This window comes from Dasypus novemcinctus, chromosome 10, assembly GCF_030445035.2.
Source record: "Dasypus novemcinctus isolate mDasNov1 chromosome 10, mDasNov1.1.hap2, whole genome shotgun sequence".
Classification (NCBI taxonomy): Eukaryota; Metazoa; Chordata; class Mammalia; order Cingulata; family Dasypodidae; genus Dasypus; species Dasypus novemcinctus.
This window is the reverse complement of record NC_080682.1, coordinates 109,134,447-109,151,292: the sequence shown is the minus strand read 5'-3', so window position 1 is coordinate 109,151,292 and position 16,846 is coordinate 109,134,447.

Here is a 16,846-nt window from a genome sequence, read left to right as displayed (position 1 = left end):
TCTTGAAAACTTAATCCTCATTTGCTAAAAAGCGTTTTCACTAACTTTGATCTTTGAAGGTAGGTTGAGTTAATGGTAGTATTCTCACAGATGAAACTGATTTTTTGCAAAATTAGAAAGTGAAAGGTATATTTACTGTTTGTTTATTCCATAAGTAATGGTGGAATACTTAACTGCATGCCAGGCTTCTAGGCTAAGTGCTGATGATAACTGTCCTGTCCTCCCCTCCCTTCTCCCCCTTCCCGCCTTCCCCCTTTTCACAATGTACTCCTCTCTGACTCATGGATTTTATAGCCTAGAGTTGGCCCAGAGCTCCACAGGTGTACTTGTTTATATATATATACGCACATCATAGACTTTAGTAGTGAGAAAGATTTGTCAAAACTAAGGGAAAGGAAAAGGGTTATCCATGAAAGACTTATGCAGTTTCTTTTTTTAAGTGAATTCCATGTCATATCTAAACAGTTTGCAAAATGTATTAGAAAATTTATTCAGAATTTAGCATATCTAATTGGAGAAATTTTTGCTTTTGGCATCAACTTTCATTTTTGGAAAAGTTACACATTTAAAGGGATTTGGCATGATAGAGGATTTGTTACCTATAAAAATAAAAGAAATTAAATGACTTAATAACTCTATATAATTTTAATGTTCATAAAAGCTCTGTGAAGTAAATAAGTCCATTGAGAGAGCTCTCCCCTTTGTACCAGTTCCTCTGCAGTAACTTAGTTGGATCTGATTTGTTTTTGTTTCATATTATAGGAAAAGCCACTTTTTAAGTGCTATTTAAAGTGAATAATTCAGAAAATATAGGATGACTACACTTGCAATGTTTGTTACTATTACATGATACTTTAGAGCTTACCAGAGCACTTTGAATTATTCAGTTCTCAAAACAAACAATCACCCAGGCAGGTATTATACTCAGTTTTGAGTTGAAAAATGAAGCTCACAAAGGCAAATTAATTGCCCCAAATTATATAAATAATACATACCAGAGCCAGGTACTTCAGTCTAGTTCTTCAATTTGAAAATTGATTTTGAAGGCCACTTCATTCTTAAGGTTTCTGGAAGAAATATTTGCTTTAGGAATAGGCTCCTTTTATATTTCTGCTTTATCCATTGCCAGCTTTCAGCACAGCATCTCTAAAATGCATTCATAATAGTCCATGTGGGTTCCTTGCAACAAAAAAAAAAAATTGGAGCCTGAAACTTCTGAGACTTTACAAACTGGGTGTAGAAATGCTGCCACCTTTGTTTAGCTGCCAAGACACTACTACAAAGGACATTAGATCCAGGTTCATTTATTGCACGAAAGTGGGTGCAGCTGTCTTCTTGCTGTAATCAAATGCTCCTCTGTAGCCAGCTTTTTTTGGCCAGAAAAAGCAAAGTAATATTTAGTATAGATTAGCATGAAAAACTCTAGTAGATGGGTTTCAGGAAACAATTACTAACTTAGAAATAACAATAAGTGTGATCTATTGGTTGGCTAAAATGGCCGTTTATTTCCAGACCTTTTTTTTATGCCCCTTATTTCCCACCATGAATACTATAAAAATAGAATACACTACTTGCCACTGTATTTGGTTTCATAAATTATTTGGATGGGGTGAACAACAGACTTCAAAACTAAGTAGAGGTAGTAAATCTGCCCTTTTTAATGAGTTTGAATTTACAGTAGTAGTTTAAACATCTGGAAGTTTAAAGTCTTAATCCATTCCAAATGTTCAACAAGGATATACTGTAAAGAGGATATTGTAATCGGGGGATCAAGAAAACTAGTGTTGACTCAGTCTGAAGCCTTTCTAATTTTCTCTATATATACATTAATCACATACAACTTGAGAGGCTGACAGTTCAAAAAGAGAGAAGGATGGACCCAGATATCCAAGTTGGCATGCTTACAGTAGAGTCAGTTTTAAAAGAGAGCATCGTTGCAATGCGGGTGAGTTTAAATGCTGTTCATCAATACAGCATTTATTAATCTAACTTATCCAGACAGTGCTGCTGTGTCCTATGTTCTCTGCTTCTTTATGGATATAGTGTTTTTGTTATTATTAAAATTGGAATTAGATGAGTTAAAGCTTTTGACTTCTAAATTGTAATTTTGATTAATGCATCCTGTAATTCAAGAATCTGATCTGCAAGCAGCATCTAGGAGGAGACCAGGCATTCAATGTGGTACATACTTATTGAGTTCCTACTGGGTGCTCATTAGGTGCTGGTTTTGTTTTCTTACAGCAAAACATGGTTGCAGCAGCAGAAGTATAGTCAGTGTCTACAGTAACAGCTGCTTATGAGTGCTCAGGTGCTGTGCATGACTCACTGTACATGAGTCATCTCATTACACTTATCTACCTTCTCAACAAGGTACTGGTATCCCCATATTTCATCTGCAAACTTAAGGATATTATAGCTAACATACAACTAATGAAAGATGGAACCAGATTCCAACCGTGATGTAAAGATTTGCAAATCTCATTTGTTGTATCTTGTATTTGCTTTCCATTTTCATTTCAAATATTATATTGAATGCCTCTGGTGCTCAATCTCATTAGCATCAGGTTTGAGGCTAGATGTCATGGATACAAAGATAAATAAGATAAAGCATATGCCCCCTGTGAGCTGAATCACATGGGGAAGCCAGACATGCAAGCCGGGGACTGCCAGGAGCGCGGCTGAAGGTAGGCTAATTGTATAATTGATAAGGGTGCACTATTAATAGTTATGCCAGAATAACAGACAAACCGGAGCTATCCAGAGAAAACCAGGACTTAGGGTCACCCTAGCTAAAGGGCATCTCAGGGTGTGAGAAGAACACAGAAGAGAGGGGAGGGCCCTAACCAACTAGAGGAGGTGGTGCCCTAGCTAAACCTAGAGTGTGAAGCAGGCTGTGGCCCTCGTGCTCATACCCTCGCTCTTCACCCTTCAGCCCGCAGCTTAGATGTCACTTTGGGGGCTTCTGCATCCCAGAAGTTGGGTTAAGTGACCCTTACATGTCTTCCAGTTTGCAGCTCTGTAAATGGTCAGCATTGAAGTTAGGAGTTCAAAGGGGTAGGCAGCAACCTTTGCAGAAATCTATAAAAACAGCAATGTTTATTTTCCCATACATTACCTCATTTAATTAATGAGTGATGGTAGTATATAAAGCTAAGCCAAATTCACCACCATCGTTGCCAATATAGGCGCTCTTGGAATAGGTTTGAAGCCACTGAGAAATTGGTATTTGCTAAGAGTAGACTGACCTTTGAACATGGTGTGTACTGTCGGACTTCATGACTCCAAGTGTTTTAACGTTAGTCTCACTTCCCTCTCAGTGAAAATGAAATATACCCATATAATGTGTGATTCACTTCCCCCCAGAAACCAGTAGATGGTAATTATGATAAGCTTTCCAAGGTACCTGATTAAGATGAATTTTTTCCTCAACGGGTATTTTACATGGTAAACTATAAAATGTGCATGATAGAGTTTTAGAGTTAGACGGAGTCTTGGAGACTGTATGGAGAGGCCCTCAATTTACAAAGGCCTGAAGAGGTCAGCTCCCTCAAGATCACACCACTTGGTGGTGGGAGAGAACAGAAGTGTCCTGACTCAGTGCTGTGCTTTGTGCTACCACACAGACGTAACTGAAGATGGAAAACCTGCAAGAATCATTTCTTGGCAGGTGAGTAGTGTTTGCCCTTTAAACTCTTATTAATATAAACAGTAATCCCCTAAGTATGTCAGCTTTATAGAAGAGAGATTTATTAAGCAGGCCAGGATCTCGGGTTAGTTCTTGGCACATTTCTGTTTAGCGTTACCATAAAATTTTGGTTTTAAAAACATTTGATATTGCTTACATCGTATTGGGCAAATTCCTATTCTTGGTATGATTATTTTTCTTTGGAAGAGCACATGTGGTTAGATTGTGGATTTGCAAAGCCTTTTTCATAAAACATGAGATGCTGAAAGTTTTCCTTATAATTGGATCTTCTGGGATTTGGACTTTTATTAATAGTAGCTACTATATATTGAGCACTGACTAAGTACCAAGCTTCATATTAGGTGTGTATGAATCATCTCTTTTAGGCTCCTTGTAACCTGATGCAGTAATTTTTGCTTTCTCTTTTCCATAGATTAGAGAGAAAATGCCTTGTCCAAGTGGTAGAGCTGGAATTCAAACCATGGCCAACTGATTCTGGTAGACCAGGCTACCCCTCACAGTGGAAATACCTATCTTTTTATTTTTTATTAAAGATTTATTCCCGCGGCACTCCCCCCTGCCCCCATTTTTGAGTTTGCTGTCTGCTTTTTGTGTCCATTCACTGTGTATTCTTCTGTGTCTGCTTGTCTTCTCTTTAGGCAGCACCGGACACCGATTCTCGTATCTTCCGGAGTGGGGGAGAGATATTCAATCTCTTGCACCATCTCAGCTCCCTGGTCTGCTGTGTCTCTTATTGTCTCTCCTCTGTGTCTCTTTTTGTTGCATTATCTTGCTGCACCAGCTCTCTGCACAGGCCAGCACTCCTGCGCAGTTCAGCTTGCCTTCACCGGGAGGCCCTGGAAATTGAACCCTGGACTTCTTATATGGTTTACGGGAGACCAATTGCTTGAGCCACATATGCTTCCCCCTAACTTTTTAAAAATGTATGAAAAGTCAGGGGACCAGGAAAGTATTAATAAGTCAAAATACTGATGTTTGTTTCTGGGTAGTGGGAGTATAGGAATTATACAGTTTTCTTTCTTTGCGATTTCTAGTTTCCAAATTATCTATAATATTATATATTTCCCATCATGAAAATAATTAAAACAGCATTCTGAAATAGAAAATTCAATATTAGTTACATGAAAACATTTTTCCCTCTGAAGATTTTTTATTATTATTCCCAGTTCCATTTAACACACGTAATGCCAAGCATCATGCTAGGTATTTTGGCTACAAAGATAAGACATTGGTCCCAGTGTCAAGTTGTTAGGCACACTGCTAATTCTTCAAGGCCCAGTCTAAGTGTTGCCAGTACTTCCCATCTCCTGCCCCTTGTTACTCCTTGTTACCTCTGTTATTACCACTATGTAGTCCAGGCCACTGTCATCTCACCTTACCTCTCCCCCAACTTAATTTTCCACCCAGTGGGCAGAGTGATTATGGACTGCGTTGTCTGAGAACCCTTCAGAGGCTTTCCCTTACACTTAGACCAGAATCCAAGCTCCTGGCCATGACTGCTACGCTCTCCATGATCTGGACCAGGCAGCTTCTGGCCTCATCCCCCAGGCTCTGACTAGTGCACTCTGTCCAGCTATTATGACCTCTGAGTTTCTCCCACTAATGAAGCTCATTCAGAGAAGACTGCTCAGGGTCGTTACACTCACTGTGCCTCAGAAGCTATAGGCCCAGTTAGCTCTTAGCTCATTACTTTATTCAGGTCTTTGCTCAAATATTACTTCTACAGAGAGGCCTTCTCTGACTACCCTTTCAAAACTTCCCTATGTTTATTGGAGTGATTTGTCTTCCCACACTCATATGCAAGTTCTATGAGGGCTTGGGTTTTATCCTGTTTGCTGTGGTTGTATCACCTCACCACTGTTGAAAACAGTGCATGGCATGTAGTAGGTGCTGTATATTTGTTGAATGGATGAATAAATGATGTGTTCTAGGGTGAGAAATTCAAAGTGGCTGGAGGATTTGGGGAGGGGGAATGATTTAGAGCCAATCCACGAAAACCTTGGAAGTCCTCCTCAGGAGTTGACTGTCACCCTCCAGTCAAGAGGTACTCCAAGAGATGCTGAGCCTGGAGCTCCTTCCTACATGAACTGGCTATAAGAATGGTGCCCTTTTTATACATACGGCAAAATCCAGTTTCTGGACATGTTTGAAAAATGAGAGAACATGGTTAGACTAAAAAGCAAACTCCACATTGGTCGCTCTTAATCATAATTAATAATGTCTGTGATTTGTTTAGTCCTTCTTCCAAAGTGTTCCAAGTCTTGAGATATGATCCCTTTGGTGTCCCTCCCAACCCCTGCTACAATAATGACCTTGGCATGTGACTCACCACCCACCCCAGCCATAAATACCCTCCTATTTATCATCCGTCATACCCCTTCCTTTCCAAGTCAAGTAATTCCTGCCTTGTTTTTTTCTTTTCTTCCTTCCCTTCTCAAACCACAACCCATATAATTTTCATTGCCCTCTTTAGAACCTGCTTGTGTATTGGCTCCAGCCTTTTTATAGAGAAGGGGAGCAGACCTGAAAGAATATGGAGGGAGAGATACGCACTTTTTAAATTACTCCCATTATGTAATGGCATTTTCCTCTGAGCTGCAATTCCTTTTCCAGCTCTGGGCAGTCTCCTTGGAAGATAGATGACTGAACTTGAAAGTGGCTGCTGGTGCTTTAAAATCATTTGTGATCTCAGTGCTCACTTGGGGCTAAAATCCCTGTCCATAGCCATGAGATTTATCATTGTGCTTAAATAATAAAATCAGGTTATTGATTTCTGCTATGCTTCATATAATGATGCTTACACTTAGGAAGGAATCTAATATTTATTAGTGCTTCCAGTATGCCAGGCATTGAGTGGGATACTTTATGTGTATTCTCATTTAAGACTCAGGATTTGATGAGGTTGATACCTGAAATTTATAAATGAGAGAACTAAGTTTCAAAGAGATTGTTACTTACCCGAGGTCCCATGGCCCTGGTCTTCCAAAGCCAGAGTATGTGTTCTTTGCACTGCCCTGTGCAGCCAGCCTCAACCCCTATTACAGTACTTTAAAGTGCATCAAGGGAAGCAGATTTGGCTCAACTGGTGGAGCGTCTGCCTACCACATGGCGGTCCAGGGTTCAAACCCAGGGCCTCCTGACCCACCTGGTGAGCTGGCCCACGTGCAGAGCTGATGGGCGCAAGGAGTGCCATGCCACGCATGAGTGTCCCCCATGTAGGGGAGCCCCACATGCAAGGAATGCGCCCCATGAGAGCAGCCCTGCACAAAAAAAGCGCAACCTGCCCAGGAGTGGCGCCGCACACTCAGAGAGCTGACGCAGCAAGATGATGCAACAAAAAGGCACAGATTCCCAGTGCCATTGACAAGAATGCAAGCAAACACAGAAAAAAACAGCAGATGGACACAGGGCAGACAATGGGGGGGGGGAGGGGGAGGAAGAGAAATATAAAAAATCTTTAAAAAAATAAAGTGCATCAAGGGTCTTCACAAACGTCATTTTAGTCCTAATTGCAACTTTTGAAACTGATGGTGTTATCCTTTAGTGACTTGCTGCATTGCAGCCCTGCTGGGACTTTGCTCCAGTTCTCTGACTCTCTGCTTTGAGGTCTGGTGCTTGGGGCAGAATCTAAAAGGGACACAAGGAGTGCTCCTTCTCCACAGGTCCCTGTGCTAGGTGGAGCAATATGAGTCCGGCTCTCGATAAGAGCATTGGTGGGATTCCCTGGAGGAGCAAGACCACAACCCCTGTGACAGAGCAGAGATGTGGGTGTGCATTCTCTTGGGGAGACCTGGAAGAAGCTGCTGTCCCTTCCCAGTGAGAGTGGAAGCAGGCCTGGCCAGGACCTGGAAGCACCAGAGTGACTGACTGAGTGGGGGTTGGACAAGCCAGCAGTAAGGAGCAGGAGAAAAAGCAGGGGTTTGGTGTGAGGCGACCTAGTCTGTGCACTGCTGCTTATAAGTTGTGCACCTTGGGTCAACCACTTCGCCTCTCCAATTATGGGCAAACCTCATTAGAGCTTGGAATGCCACTTTCTCCAAGGAAAGACTTAACTAGCCTGCCTGCTAACCAGATGGTTGTAGTTAACTGTCCCAGAACAAATTATGAAGCATTAAAGTGAAGAACCCTTAGAGGCTCATTTCTCTTTGCCTCTCTGAGACAGTGAACTTCAGTCACCTCATCTGTAAAGCAAGTATGCTAAAACCTTCTGTGATTAGGGGAAAGTGTTTAGTCAGCTGTATACTATACCATGCTACTGAAATACGGTTAAAAGCTCTAAACGAAATTAGAAAGATGTGAGATTCATGCCAAAGGAACTGGCAAGGCCTCTTTGAGAAATATGGTATGAGCAGGTCGAGAAGGCAGACCAGGATGCCAATAGGTGAGGATGCAGAGATGGCTTGGGTGGCTAGGTCAGAGGACTGGGCAACCCCTCAGAACAGGTAGGGCCACTGCTCAGTTTCTTCCCTTCCCATTTGACTCCATCAGTATCATCCACACTCACCACTCCAGCCTTCAATTCTAAGAGGCTGTTAGTTGTAAGACACACTTTTAATTAAATAACAGCTTTTAGGAGAATAAAGAAATACTTCTACTATAAACATGCATTGGTTTTAAGTTATGTCCCAAGTTCAAAACCATTAAATTGTGGGGAGAAAGTATATCTTAGAATTGAGAAAATACAGAATATGTATTTTCACTTTAGAATCACTACTACCAAAAAAAGTTATATGGGGGGGCAGCAGACTTGGCCCAGTGCTTGGCCCAGTGGTTAGGGCGTTCGCCTACCATATGGGAGGTCCGCGGTTCAAACCCCGGGCCTCCTTGACCCCTGTGGAGCTGGCCCATGTGCAGTGCTGATGCGCACAAGGAGCCCCATGCCACGCAGGGGTGTCCCCCACGTAGGGGAGCCCCATGCACAAGGAAGCCCCACGTGCAAGGAGTGCGCCCCATAAGGAGAGCTGCCCAGCAAGAAAGAAAGTGTAGCCTGCCCAGGAATGGTGCCGCACACAGGGAGAACTGACGCAACAAAAAGAAACGGATTCCTGTGCCGCTGACAACAACAGAAGCGGACAAAGAAGACGCAGCAAACAGACACAGAGAACAGACAACCGGGGTGGGGGGAAAGGGGAGAGAAATAAATAAATAAATCCTTAAAAAAAGTTATATGGACCTCGAGACCAGCATTCAAGTTATGACATGTACTAATTTGTTATTCTGAGCAGGTCACTTGGTTTCTCTAAACATCTTTTTTTAAATGGTCCGTAGATAGCCTGGGAATAGGAGGTGAGCAGTTAAGTTTGAATCTGAATCTGAATGTTGAATCATTTGGTCTAAAATTAGGGGTTGTCATATTTTAAGAATAACTGTATGTGGTCACTTTAGAATAGCATAACAGGGCAGTGGTTCTCAAATGGGTGTGATTTTGCTTCTTGAAGGACAGTTTTAATGTTCACAACTGAGGGCGAGGAGAAATGCCATTGGCTTCTAGTGGGCAGAGATCAAGAATGTGCTAAACTTTTATCCTACAGTGCACCTGACAGCCCTGCAACAAAGGATTATCCATCCTACAATATCCACAGTGGAAGGTCAAGAGCATGAATTGTGGAGCCCTGCTATCTGGATTTGAACCCTAGCTCTATCACCAGCTAGCTGTATATCCTTGGGTCAGTTACTTGACCTGTACATTTGACGGAGTGTCTTCATCTGTGAGAACAATAACAGTCTCCGCCACATAAGATGGCTGTGAGGATAACTAGGACTTAATAGACTTAGAGCACGGCAAATGGAGACACAGCCAGGAGGCAGCTAGGAGTTAAGTGTTAATTCTTATTTTAAGTAGTTGAAAGAGTACTAGACTTAGTGCTACCTACTAGTATCAAGAACTCCTTGAGCCTCAGTTTCTCCATCTGTGAAAATGTGAGAATCATATGATATCAAGGGATACAAAAGTACAGTGGAAACAGCAGAAAAATCCTATGGAAACACTTGTATCATTATTAGTACCTCATACTCCACTAAGAGAATGTTCAGAAGTAAAGCAGTAAGCTCTCCTGGGCCAGGCTGTTACTCAGCAGATGGGACAGCCAAGAGAGGAGGTGCTCAGAGCAGCAGACCCAGCAGCGGATTGCTCCTTAAGTACATCCTCAGCTGTGAGTCCAGGAAGTCACCTTTATTGCACCATTAAGTGCAAACTGTGCCCCAGCTTCACATACCACTTTCCCTGAAGGAGCACTTGGTGAACCAGCTACATGTCTGCTCTGCACTCTAAACTCTGGGGGAAACAGCTTGGATGGAAGTGCCCCAGAAGGCCTCAGCCTTCTGTTCCTGCTCCACCTCTGCCTCGTCTGGCCCCAGCTTTTTCAACACAGAGGAAGGAACTGGATCACTTTCCTGTACTTCAAGGCCTATAGCCCTGGCTCTAACCATTCAGGATCAGTGAGAGGATTACTGTTATCTTTTATCATTACATTAACAGTTATCTAGCAGGGATTGTATTAAGCAGTTTGTGTAAATGACCTTATTTTGTTCTGTGAAACTTTGGTGTTATGGCCCTTTTGCTGAAAATATCACTGAGGCTCAGAGATGTTAAGCATAGAGCCAGATCTACTATCAGTCCAAAGCTCTTAACCAGCTTGCTCTTTTTTTTTTTCCCAACTTGCTCTTAATGTTGCAGTACCCCAAGTCCAAATGTGCCAAGAACCTGACAAAGAGTAGGTGCTTAGCACTTGTTAAAATGAGCTTAGTGAATGAATGCACAAGGGCATATCACGAAGTGGCTTGCCCCTCATGGAGGCTATCCACTCCTGTCTCTCACCACCTCATCCCCTCTCCTTGCCCAGGCTCCTAGTGCCTGCTGCCGCTTGCCAGGAGCTCGGCACCCTCTTGGCAACAAATAATGCTGTCCTTTAAGAGACTCAGCGATGACTGCAGTGAACAGCCTTTTCCACAATTCCATTTGGTGAGCCTGTTCTGTGCTAAGCCTTGAGGAGGGCTTGGGGGTATAGAGCTGAGTCATCCCTGACACCTGATCTGAGGGTACTCAAATTTGTGAGAGATGGGTGGGAGTGAGGGAGACAGGAAAAAACCAGTTAGTTACAAGAAAGCACAAGGAAAGCAATCCTGGAAAAGGAGAGGCTCAGGGAAGCCTTCCCTGGGAGTTGAGACTGCCTGTTTTTTTTTTTTTAAGATTTCTTTCTTTATTCCCCTCTCCCCCCCCCCCATTAATTTTGCAATCGCTGTGTGCTTTCTGTGTCCATTCACTGTGTGTTCTGTGTCTGCTTGTCTTCTTTTTAGGCAGCACCTGGAAGCGATCCTGGGACCTCCCAGAGTGGAAGAGAGGTACTCAAAATCTCTTGCACCACCTCAGCTCCCTGGTTTGCTGCATTTCTTATTGTCTCTCGTCTGTGCCTCCTTTTGTTGTGTCATCTTGCTGCACCAGCTTCTGTGTGGGCCAGCACTCCTCGTGGGCCAGCTCTCCGCTCAGGCCCTCTTGCCGCACCAGCCAACTTGGCTTCCCTAGGAGGCCCTGGAATCGAAACCTGGACCTCCCATACAGTAGATGGGAGCCCAATTGCTTTGAGCCACAGCCGCTTCCCTGAGACTGCTTTTGCTTTATTTGGTGTGATCTGGGCCACAGGTACCCTCTCTTGTCCATTCCAGCTTATCCTTCATCCAGTTACCTGACACCACACAATGGAAAACTAAGAAACTGTCTCTCTGTAGTAGCTCAGAATGTGTGTTGGGGAGAAAGGGTAAAAGAAACTGCCGCTGCATACTTACTTTGTGCCAGGTACTTTGATCTGTTTTATTTAACGTAATGCTTATAACTAGAGAGTGAGGTAGACATCCCTATGTGGAGTTGGGAAAATGAGATTCTAAGAACTTAGGTAATTTGCTGAAGGTTCCAGAGGAACTTGCAGTCCTTGGGGACTGTCCCTGGGAGTTCCCCAAAAACTGATGACCAAGAGACTTTTGGATCTGCAGAGGAAAAGCTCCTACCAGTACCACTCTCACAATAAAGAGAGTTGTAGACACAGGTGTAACAAGCTACTGCATTCCCTCCCCCTCCCCCCATTAATCCAATCACAACCACCCTCAATCTAATATCCACCCACCAATCCTTCCTTCCATCCACCCACTCTTCCATCTATCCATCCATCCATTCTTGCCTTCTTCCTTCCCTCCAGGCATTCCTCCATTGCACTCAGTAATTTTCTTCTTTCATCAAGGTCTGGGGACATCCATCAGGCATCACTAGCATTTTGCTAGGATCCAAGAATAATTCATTATGGCGCAGAGAGCATAAGATCCGAGCCTTTTTGAGTGAGATAGAACTTTGGCAGGCAGAGATGGAAGCACAGAACAGTCCAGATGGACAGAATGGTGTGAGCCATGTCATAGAAGTGCTAAAATCTGAGAGAAGCGTGAACAATAATTTGTCATCCACTTTGGCTGGAGCAGTATTTTTCAAAATATTTGACCTTGTTGCATCTCACAAGATTAGGGGTCTAAGGATCCAATAATCGCACTTCAGGAAATTCTGTGTGTGAGTGTGTATTTGTGTAACAGGGAATAGTGAAGTAAAGACATTTGTGCTTGATCCTAGAAGTGGTAATTCCCATTGTCTTTTGCCCGTAATACTAGTCTCCAAACACACTGTAGAAAATGGTCCTGGCAAATAATTGTGGGAAGTACCACATGCAATATCTTCTTAGGGTAGATTCAGAAAATACAGCAGCATATTAAAAGCGACCCCACCACAAATCCCGAAGCAAAGACGCATCAGCTTTGCTTAACAATGCATTTAATCAGACTTATTTCACCACAGATGACTTTGTTTCAGGGAACACCTTTATTTGGGAGATTAAGGTATTAATTGTTTTTCTTTTAAAGTTAATATGTACTTATAATGTTAAATAATTTCCAAACAGAAGCATTAAGGAATGCTTTATGAAACATTTTCCTCATACCCTTGTCACCCTCAGCCTCCCAGTTTCCTTCTCCAGAGGTAAGAATCTGCATCTTGCTCAAAAAGTTTTTCCAAGATTTTAGCAAAAATTCTGCTTACTTTTTATAAGCTGGCATGTCTTTGCTTCAGGATTTGTGGTGGGGTAGCTTTTAGTATGCTGCCTTGAGGACTTCTGGGAAGATGGTGGACTATAAAGACATAGGACTCTCTTCTCTCCTAGAAAATTAGCTAGAGGACAGGCAGATATGGCCTGGAGAAAAAAATCTAGGATTTAGACCACTAGGGCAAGGCTGGACATAGATCAGAGGAGAGAGGGGCAAAGGAAAAGAATAGACAGCAAAACTGAATTAAAAGCCACAGCTGCTAAGAGGTGGGGTAAGATGGAAGCAGAGTAAGGAGCTCCAAGAGTCAGCTCATCCTACAGGTCAGTTAGTAATCAGCCACAGCTATCTAAAGCACCTGTTTGGGAGCCCCAGGAGATCAGAAGAGTATCCTGCAATACCCTTGAAAGCATGGAAGGAGAAGACTGCTAATCTGCAGAGAAGATTCATGCATAGAGCTCTCCATGCTGAGGAGGCCAGTGCCCATCCTACTCTAGTGATGCGAGCCACCTCGGGAGCTATTCCATGGCTGGAGTTGGAAACTCCATTTTCCATAAACAGGAGGAAGACATGGTTGGCCATCTACCTCAGGTACTGATTAGTAGACTCAGCTGGCTAAAGTGTACTCCTAAGAACAGCTAAAGTTTGAAAAGGAAAGAAGCTAGTAGCCATTTTAACTATACCCTGTGCATGAGTGGAAGCAGGACTGACTGAAAATCATGGTGAAGTTAGCTGACTTCTTTCCACCAAGATCAGATTGCAGCCATAGCTAGGCTCCAGCCCCACCTCTAACAGGAAGGCAGCTTGGGGGGGGGGGGGGGGGCGGGCGGGAACCTGTACCAGCCTCTACAGGTAGCTGCACATACTTTTTGCCAGCACAGGCTGAATAGTCAGACATCTGGGGCTCCATCCCCGCACCCCAATAGAATAGGACAGGAGCTGTGTTTCCTTGGCCTCTTGGCCTCTCCAGGCAATAGCAGGTATTTTCATCCCACATGAACAGTTTTGTTGAGCATCTTTGATTCCACTCCACCTCTGTCCCACCCCCATAGGATAGGATGGGGCTGGTGTTCCCTCAGCCTCTCAGGACAACTGCAAGTGCTTTTGGCCTGCATGAACTTGACTGTTGGGCACCTGTGTCTCTACCCCCACTCCCACTAGGACAAGAGAGGGACTGTGTTTGCCTAGACTCTCTGGGTAACTGCAGGTGCTTTTTTGGCCTCCACACATTGAATAGTCAGACATCTGTAGCTGCATCCCCACTCCCAAGTAGGAAAGGAGGGGGACTGGTTTCCCCAGCCTTTCCAGGTAACAATGGTCACTTTCAGTCCCCACAGCCTGGACTAGTGGGTACTTGTGGATTTATCCCCACCCTCCAGTAGGAAAGGAGGGGGCTGGTGTTTCCACAGCCTTTCTGGGCAATGGCAGATACTTTTGGCCTGCACAGACTGGACTGTTGGATGCCTGTGGATCCACCCCTACCCCCAATAGGATAGGTGGAGTCTCATGTCTCCACATTCTCTCTGGGCAACAACAGCAAATACTCTCAGCCTACAGGGACTGAACTGGGCACTGTGGATCGACCCCCATACCCAGTAAGATAGAAGAGGACTGGCTCTTCCTCAGCTTCTCCAGGCAACGGCAGGCACTTTCAGTCTACATGGACTGAACTGTTGGGTGTCAGAGGTTCCATTCCCACCCCCTAAAGAGCAGAGGGGACAGCAATCCCTCAGCCTCTCAGGACAACTGCAGGCATATCCCACCCACACAGATTAGATTTTTGGGCACTCCAGAGGGTCCATTCCCACCACCAGCAGAGAGGGAGGGGCTGGTGCTACATCAGTCTACCTGGGCAACTATGGGTTATTTTGGACCCACATGGCATAGATTGCTGCCCACAACTGCAGCTCCATCCCTGCTCCAGGTAGGGGAGGAAGGGGTGTGAAGCTTCATCAATCTCTCCAGGCAACTACAGACAGTCTTGGCCTATACAACTTGGATTATTACACATGTCTGTGGCTCTGTCTCTACCCCTAGCAGAGGAAATAGGTGGGAAAAGCTTCACCAATTCCTGGGGCAATGGCAGCTTCAGCCTCCATAACTTACAGCACCAACTACATCCTCAGCTCTCCTACTACACAACTAGCAAGGGAGACAAGGCAAGAAGCCCTAAACTAAAGAGAGAAACTGCATCCAGAATAAATACATCTAGTAAGCCAGATGTCATGACATCAACAAAAAAATTACAATCTATACCAAGAAACAGGAAGATATGGCCCAGTTAAAGGAACAAGATAAGCCTCCAGACAACATAGAGTTGAGACAACTAATCATAGATGTCAAACAAATCTCCTCAATAAATTCAATGAGATGGCTAAAGAAATTAAGGATATTAAGAAGAAACTAGGTGAGCACAAAGAATTTGAAAGCATACATAGAAAAAACAGATCCTATGAGAATCATAGGATGCACAATAAATGCACAATAAATGAACTCAAAAATACACTGGAGGCATATAACAGTAGATTTGAGGAGTCAAAAGAAAGGATCAGTGGGCTTAAAGACATGGCTTCTGAAAGTGAACATACAAAATAACAGATGAAGAAAAGAATGGGAAAATTGAACAGGGTCTCAGGGAACTAAATGACAGCAAAATACATGCAAATATATGTGTCATGGGTGTCCCAGAAGGAGAAGAGAAGAGAAAGGGGGCAGAAGGAATATTTGAAGAAATAATGGTAGAAAATTTCCCAGCTCTATTGAAGAACACAGAGATCCATATCCAAGAAGCATAACACACTCTCATTCAAATAAATCTGAAAGGCCAACTCTGAGACACATACTAATCAAGATGTCAATTGCCAAAGACAAAGAGAATTCTGAGGGCAGCAAGAGAAAAGTGATGCATAATATACAAGAGACACCCAATAAAATTAAGTGCTGATTTCTCATCAGGAGCCATGGAGGCAAGAAGGCAGAGGTATGATATATTTAAGAGACTGTGAGAGAAAACCTGCCAGCCAAGAATCTTATATCCAGCAAGATTGTCTTTCAAAAATGAGGGTGAGGGAAGCGGACTTGGCCCAATGGATAGGGCATCCACCTACCACGTGGGAGGTTTGCGGTTCAAACCCCGGACCTCCTTGACCCATAGGGAGCTGGCCCATGCGCAGTGCTGATATGCACAAGGAGTGCCCTGCCACACAGGGGTGTCCCCCACATAGGAGAGCCCCATGCGCAAGGAGTGCACCCCGTAAGGAGAGCTGCCCAGAGTGAAAGAAAGTGCAGCCTGCCCAAGAATGGCGCCGTACACACGGAGAGCTGACACAGCAAGATGACCCAACAAAAAGAAACACAGATTCCTGGTGCCACTGATAAGGATAGAAGCAGTCACAGAAGAGCACACAGTGAATAGACACAGAGAGCAGACAACTGGGGGGGGGGGGGGGAGAAATTTTTTAAAAAGCACTATAAAAAAATGAGGATGAGTTTAGAATATTCACAGATAAACAGTAACAGAGAGTTTATACAAAGAGACTGGCTTTGCAGGAAATACTAAAGGGAGTGTTACAGCCTGAAAAAAAGACAGGAGCGAGAGCCTTGGAAGAGAGTCTAGAAATGTTGATTGAATCAGTAATAGTAACTAAAACTGTCGAAAGAGTAGTAAAAATAAAATGAGAGCTAAAACCTAGGGTCAAAATGGGTGAAATAAGAACTACCTTTACAGTAATGACATTGAATGTTAGTGGATTAAACACCCCAGTCAAGGGACAGACTGGTGGAATGGATAAGAAAATATAACCCATCTATACGCTGTCTACAAGAGACTCACCTTAGGCCCAAGGGTACCAAGAGATGGAAAGTGAAAGGTTGGAAAAAGATATTCTATGCAACAGTAACCAAATAATAATAATAATAATAAAGCTGGGTTAGCTATACTTATATCAGATTAAATAGACTTTAAAAACAAAACTTACTAGAGACAAGGAAGGACATTACATATTAATAAAAGGGGCAATTTACCAGGAAGAAATAACAGTCATAAATGTATATGCACCTAGCCAGGAT